This window comes from Haliotis asinina, chromosome 1, assembly GCF_037392515.1.
Source record: "Haliotis asinina isolate JCU_RB_2024 chromosome 1, JCU_Hal_asi_v2, whole genome shotgun sequence".
NCBI classification, from domain to species: Eukaryota; Metazoa; Mollusca; class Gastropoda; order Lepetellida; family Haliotidae; genus Haliotis; species Haliotis asinina.
Genome location: NC_090280.1, coordinates 95,612,151 through 95,619,962, shown reverse-complemented (window position 1 = coordinate 95,619,962; position 7,812 = coordinate 95,612,151).

Here is a 7,812-nt window from a genome sequence, read left to right as displayed (position 1 = left end):
GCTAAGATAGTCGTAGCTGCTATACATTAACATTTAGTTAATACTGTCTTAGCCTAAGAGAGCTTCGAAAACCCAGAACCAGGTCCATCCGTCACATTGTAAATATCTTAAACAGGTTCATCGGGGCTTTCAGTAGTGGGGCAAATGGGATGAGAATACGATCAATACTAACACATCTTGGAGGTTTGGTATTGTCATCATGGCGGGACAAGGTATGTGCAGTTGGAGGTGTAAGTATGTACTTTGTAAGTGTTGTTTGTTTGTTTGTTTGTTTGTTTATTGTTTATCACGGCACCGCAATATTCCAGATATATGATAGAAGTCTATAAATAATCGACTAGATAGTCCAGTGCGTGCCACAATAAGCATTCATTTACGTAACTGTTTTCTTGCATGTAGTATGTAAGTTGTTAAACATTAATCGTGCAAGAAGTGTGTTTTTGCCACACAGGAAGGAATGTTTGCAAACAGACAAAATCCATGTCCAACATACTCATAAATGTATAGATACTGACCACACAAAAGTCTCCACTACAATAATATTCCCCAAAATATTGATGATCCGCATATTCATTCAATCAGCATATCGGCCAAAGAACATTTATGTGCAAAGTTTTAGCTATTTTGAGTACAAAGGTTACGATTTACAACTTTTGACATGAGGTTCATGCCTGTCAAGCACGGTAAAAACAAGTACCTTTTTTATACCACTATAACCGTGAGTAAAAGAAGACTTCACAAGCCCTAACACTTATCCACCACAGAAAAGAACGCCTGTCCAGCATCCAGCACCGAAAGGTAATTTTCTCCATGACTACTCTCTGTAAACAGAGCCACAGTCAATAACACACAGAATATTATAATGAATATTGCACACGGTGTCGCTTCATATTGTTATGGTGAATGTTAAGTGACGACTGAATATTGGAGGGACTTAATATTTCTACGAAAGATGCCGTGTTTGTCTAATCAATGAAGTTATCCAGCAATAAAACCCATTCCAATCGCCCTTGATTCAGTCTACTCAACTCTTTCATCTCGAGTAATTTCCACTTCTGTTGGAGTGACCGATAACTTTCCCTTTCTGGGACAACCTGATCTTGTCATCAGAGATTTATCTGTAATCAACTTAGTTGGTGGTCGATGTATTTCAGCCATTTATAACCAGGGCTCTTGGTGTTTATGTGACTATTTCTGTGAATAGACTATATGTGTTGGCACTATTATGTTACTATATGTCTGTCTATTTATGTATCTATCCAGTCAGCTATCCATAAGTTCATTCGTTGGTTCGTCTGCTGATCCGTCTTCAACCGAAACCAATCAGATGACTTCTCCAAGCAGTCTATCGATCTCACCACCAACACATTGATCCCCTAAATAAACTCATCCATCCACTCATCCGTCAATCTATCCAACCACACCTCTTTACCTCGACCAAATCGAGAGAAGGAGCCTGTCAAATTGTGAAGAGTATTAAAATGTTACAACGCTAACTTATTATTCAGTTTTATGAAGGTTTTAAACGTTGAAAACATTCATACAGCTTGGTGAACCCGACTTGCTTAGTTATCGTGGACACTCGTGGACGCAAACCAGTCCTCCCGGATCCAAGGACGATCACAGGGCCCAACTCTGCACTTTTAGATGAAGCCCATCATATAATTGTGGTTGTCGTATAGCCGTTTGATACAGCCAACTTTTAGCACATGACCGAATCCCTAAACAGATGAGCGGATGACCTTTCATGCTGAGGATTTCATCAACCTGAAAATGACCCTCGCACAAAGTCCAGTTTAATCGCTTAAACAGTACCAGGCTTTCTACGGCCCTTAAACACGGTAATCTAGACGTTTACACGATCAACATATATCCCTCTTAATTACAGTCATCAAATAGCTACTATGAAGCTTCTACACTACCAATCCTGTGGTTGAAGACTACTTACTTCATTCCTTGCCAGTCCTGCTCCAGGCGATATGCTTACCCCGATCGCTACGATCAACTTCGGGCAACAACCCCGTCTTGTATTATTAAACATCATTGTATGAGCATCCTGTTTGGATACTGAGACTCTTTCCAACTTCCAACTGTGCATGAAAATCCAGATCCCTTTTCTACTTCAGAGTCTGTGGGGAGACACAAGCCTCAAGTTGAAACAACCTGAATGCGTCCATTAATTCCCAAGAGCATTTCAGTATCACTACTGGTGGACGTCGATATATAATTTCATTTGATATTTTTGTGGAACATCCTAAACCGGGAAATGGTTCGTTTCATGTCTGACTTTGTTAAAGCTGATGGCTTGGAATTTGATGATTTATTGTTGTATTTTCCTTTTTGCGTTTACTCCAAGCTGGTGCTTTAAACACATCGATTAGGTATGTCTGATTTCAGATGTTAGTATGAGAGGTCATTCTTCACGTTGCATTTAATATATGCACGATTTATCATTAACAGTGGCTTGAGAAACTATGATGTTCCCACAAGAAACATTCATCTTCCCTCGTGGCACCATGTTTCCCCCATTACGTGGAATGGATACAGCAATACTTTGCACTAAACACAACAATAATTTCGTTCACCTCATTCACAGACATGTTTTAGGAATGCCATTTCGCATAATTTCGTGACTTTGAAGATATTCCCGGTGCCTTTAATCAGTCCAGTCAATAGGCGAGTTAATGAGAGAATGTTGTTTTACGTCATTTGAAGTCAGTATTATAGTGTGGGAAGAGGTACCTCAGTATCAAAGACCTTAAAGCTGTATGGGTGCTGATGGTACATAATCGAGGAACGACAGTTCAGTGTTTCACATCAGGAAAATGTACACAGAAAAGGGATATCTTTAATTAACTATTAAACATGATCTTATAATCACCCACGAGTTTCATGCTCATTTGCTGAAATTTTGGACAGATTAGATTCTGGCAAATTTACCTCAAGGTTTAGCACATTGTAACTTTCTTTCTCTAAATTCAGTGTCAAGGAATTTCACTCGCACATGTGAAGACGAAAAACAATGGGTTCCTTTTTTCATTTAATCCTGTTAATGGGATCCGTTTTAAGGAAATTCTGCATGAAGTAGTATTGATACCATGGGAGCCCATTAAATGAATAATTTTACGGTATTGGCCGATGAACCTCAGGAATATTTCAGCTATAATAATGTTGACCTTTGCATGTGATTCATATTTTACCAGTCCTTGATATATCGTATGGGTGATTAGATTTAATCTATAAATATATCTTATTCTTACTGTTCTTATTAATATTGTCGTTTAGGTTTAAACGTCAAACAAGGCAGCATACACTTTCATACTCATAGGTGCCTCTGACAAGGGATAATTGACATTTATTCTCAAAGTAACAATATGGAAAAACCTTTACAACAAGATAATATTGACCTGGTGTTTCAACCTCCACCCAACACTGCGATATGGAAATTAACAAAATACACCAGGGCCTTGATTTTCGAAGCTCTCTTAGCGCTAAGATTGTCGTAAGGTAATGTTAATGAATGGCACTTATGATTATCTTAGCACTAAGAGAGCTTCGATCTAGGCCCAGGTGGCTTGAAGTTTCAAGAAAATGTATTGCTAAAAAAAGACTTGCACGTAATCAGATTGGGATAGGTGCTTGCTCAATGTATGGACTGCACCTAACAAAATATGCTACACATAAATGTGCAGCTAATGAATCCGTGACCCTTTTGCCAGTTACTACAAGAACGCTGGCGGCTGGAAGTTGCAGGAAACTGTATTGCAAGAACGTTGTGATCAGAGTAAATGAGTCGCTAGTTCACATATGAGCTGCACCGTTCAATTAAATGTATTAAGTAATAACTTGCAAATATCACATCTAAAATTGTTTGTGAGCTGACATGAAGTGAAATACCTCTGTTCTCCTCCCACTTGTATATGTGAAAGAATGCAGATGTTATGAAGTTATCCGTCACAGTCTGCTGTTGTCGAGAGTATAAGCCCACATCACTGCTGGCAGGAGGCGATGTTCCTGTGCTTTCCGTATCTCCTGCCCATGGGGAGACACTTGAGTACCCTCCAGTCCCAATGGTTACAACCATTGTAGACAAAATGTCTTTCTCCTAAAATACTTGGCATTCATAAGCAATTAAACTCCAGGGGATAAGCATTTGATAATCAATATGACAAATGGAATGAATTGTTGGCCAAAATTCAAGATGACACCATATACATCAGTCTCTGAAACGAAGTACACGATACAAATGGTTGGTGCCCCAAAGAATGTCAATATGAAATACCGAATGGAAATGTTGAATCCTTTTCAGCATGAATCGTACCATGGCCAGAGAGACCAATGCGTCAAAGTCTGTGAGGATAAATCGCTCTTCTCTTGAGATTTACAATCGCATGAATGGCATTCTATTCCAAGTAGGGGGAATTGACCAGGAAATATTTCAGTTACAGTATTTTTTTCTTCGTGACATTTTTTGAATTTCCTATTTATTTTATTTTCTTATTTACTTTTTTTGTAAATTGAATGTAATCGATACTGATAATTTGCATGAGTTTAAGTATCATATCTTGATGGCTACTAGACCAGAGGGTCTCTTAATGTAACAAGCACTGGAAAAGTCTACATTTACAACTGTGTAAGTGTCTCACAAAGATGAGATCTACAAGACATTTACTATTTTGGAAATATGATATTTATAATTTTCTAGTAAATCGCCATTTTTTTCGTGTGAAAACTATCACCAAAATTCAACAGGGTTGGTTTCCTGATTTTGTTCGCGTCTCTGTCACTGAACCACAGAATATTGGCATTCACCAGAGACGCATGCGCAGAGAAACATACCTTGCGTCTTCCATAACCATCCACAAAGTTATTATATGCATCATTTCTGACTCAACAGTTTCTAGAATGCAGATCAAACAAGAAGATGGTTATACTTTGTGTTACCCGCAGTCTATAAACCATGTATATTTGTTACCTGTAGACCGTACACTTATATGTCTATATGTCATATGTAGGTGCTCAAACGTAATACGTATACAGAGAAGGGGTTTGAGATAAAACAGGAGCGAATATACTAAGGACTCTTGCTTTGGACTACGTGCCTCTTTGATGCCAGAAAGAGAGTTCATATCGAGAATCAATAATCCAATTATTTACAACCACGCCAGTTAAATTAATAAGGTAATTGTATATTAGGAACCCATGGCATATGTCCAATGTGAGGATAGGTGATCGGACGTTCTACTGTAATATCAAAGATAGTTCCAGCCATCGTCAGACAGCATCGTTGTGCGGACGCAAGGCAACGTTATTACTGAGAACGTCAAAGCTCGTGCCAAACGTCAAAGAAGATGTCTCCACTTCAAGGTCGGTGCCAGTGTCAAGGATGTCTAATTTTGTGAATTACAGATACGACACACAGGGACCGGCATGCATCTCGCGAGCATCTCGTGTCCTGCTACATTGCCATGTCATTGACTGGGCTAGTTACAGCTGGTGTAGACGTAAAATACATTATTTAATTGAATGGTTTCCTAGAGTGTGACCTTAAGTCACTTTGAGGTGCCAGCGCATTGCATATAGGAATGCTTTAATGCATTAATCATTAAGTAGTCTGTTAAAACACGTCGCTTGAATTGGGTACAGGGAGCGACTTTTGGTGATTCATATATAAATATTAAGCACCCAAGGCCCGAAGGAATTCGTTTCGGTAGACACCCGGATTTTCTTCTATAGTTGGCGTTTTTAATTTGTAAAATGTATATAGACACTATAATCACAACGTTTGCAGGGTTCTGTCGACACGCCACAAACACGGAGAATATATATATTTTATTAAATATAATATGGAAAAATCGGTCTGAATAAAACATTGGGCAGAAAAGTAATATGGCCAGACGTACTATATATGAAGTGCATGATAAAATGTCTGGCGGTTCATTTAAAGGCTCAGAAAAAGCCTTTGTAGAGCAATACAAAGACAAAATCTTACATTGATGTACCAAACATCGCACGACCTCATCGTACTAAAGGCAGATAATCCTAATGTCATTTCAGAAGTATGAATATAAGAAACCAATCTAAAGGACCGCTCTGCCGATAATGAAGTTTCGTTATGAAAGCCGAACTTATTGACATGTCTGATGCACTTTGACATGGATTGTCTTGAACATGAAAGACCCACATAGCATCTAAACCTGTATGCCCGCAGAATTACCTTGTGCTGGAACTAACACCCACGTGATTCCAGAGTAATAAGTAATAACTTGGCTCGACCTGCAACGGAAGGAACCCATCGGGGCACACTTGGCGTGTCTCTTGTCTGGTGTAGGACAGGAAGAGTGCTCGAATGTTCTGCGAGTTTATTTAAAAAGTAATTACCGACACGCTCTTTCTACAGGGGATATTGATCTTTTGCCGTGTTTCGTGTATTTTCGACCTTGTTGTACGTACTGAGTGCATCTTGTAGACCCAGTAAAAACAGACGATGTCACTGTGGCGGGACTGCAAGCCTGTCAGAATGGTGGCACTTTGCTAAGACGGCCTACTGAGATGGTAAATTAGTTTTGTAAAAGGGCGCATAAAAGGCATAGGAGTTGTGCATTACTGATGAGCAGAATGTCCATGTGATTTTGTTTCAGGAGTATGGCTATACCATCATCATCAGTTGCAGCAGTATTCATCAGCATCATCATCATCATCATCATCATCATCACCATCACTGCTGCCTCAGCGCTCCAGGTGCAAACGTGAGACGCATTCTTGTGCAAGCGAAATTTGAAATTTCGTTTGCGGCTGAGAATTGTGCACTGTTGTCAAAAAGGTCGATTTAAGGTCAATTAAAGATCGAAATGTGCAGCTTTAATGACGGGGTTTCATTTATAACGATGTCAATGAGTGATGTATGCATTTGCACCCACTAGAGTATATGTGATCTTTAAGCTTTCCAGAATCCGATGATTAATAGTTCAAATCCGATATCCTCCATGATCATAATGCATGGTCTATCTGCACCTTATCTTTCCTTATCTTAGGTTTCACCAAAGCAGTATACGTTTTGAACCTTCCACGTCTTGCCCATGCATTTGCTATTACAGAAAAAAACGCAAGGCTGTTAAATGCAAACACACCCCGGCACATAGTGTATCATAATAAAGTGTATCATAATAATGTGTATCATAATAATGTGTATCATAATAATGTGTATCATAATAATGTGCTACAACCTACGGATGTCACAATGATTTGCTTCAACACATACAGTAAGGGCAATAGTATACACTACATACATTTAAATCTACTGAATATATAGAATACATGTGATTCTGTACAGACATGAAACTCATTAAATCAAATCACGTCGTCGTTGAATACCATTGATATCGAATATTAACGTGGGAATCGCCATGTTGTAAAACGAACACGTATGTCAATTAAAGACCTTAGACGAATCATGACTATATTCGCTCAGTGAGCGCTTCACCGTCGACAGATTATGATGGAGTTTGATCTTCCTAACTGGGTATACTAGTTGCTATGCGCGATGTGTTATATCTAAATTGGATGTAGAAGACATCAAACGCCATATCTGATTACAATGCACACTGTCGTGCGCGTGTGTCTAGACCAATCGTTTGTACGACTCTACGTCTACTCCGTCACTCTCTGCTAAGTCTACTGAGCAATATCTTCGACGACACGTCTACTACATCCCTGTTTCCTCGGATACATCTTTATCTTGGAGTTGAAAATGTCTTTTGGAAATTAACTGACGTCCTCGTACAATGGTTGCTGAATTAAGATTATTTGGGA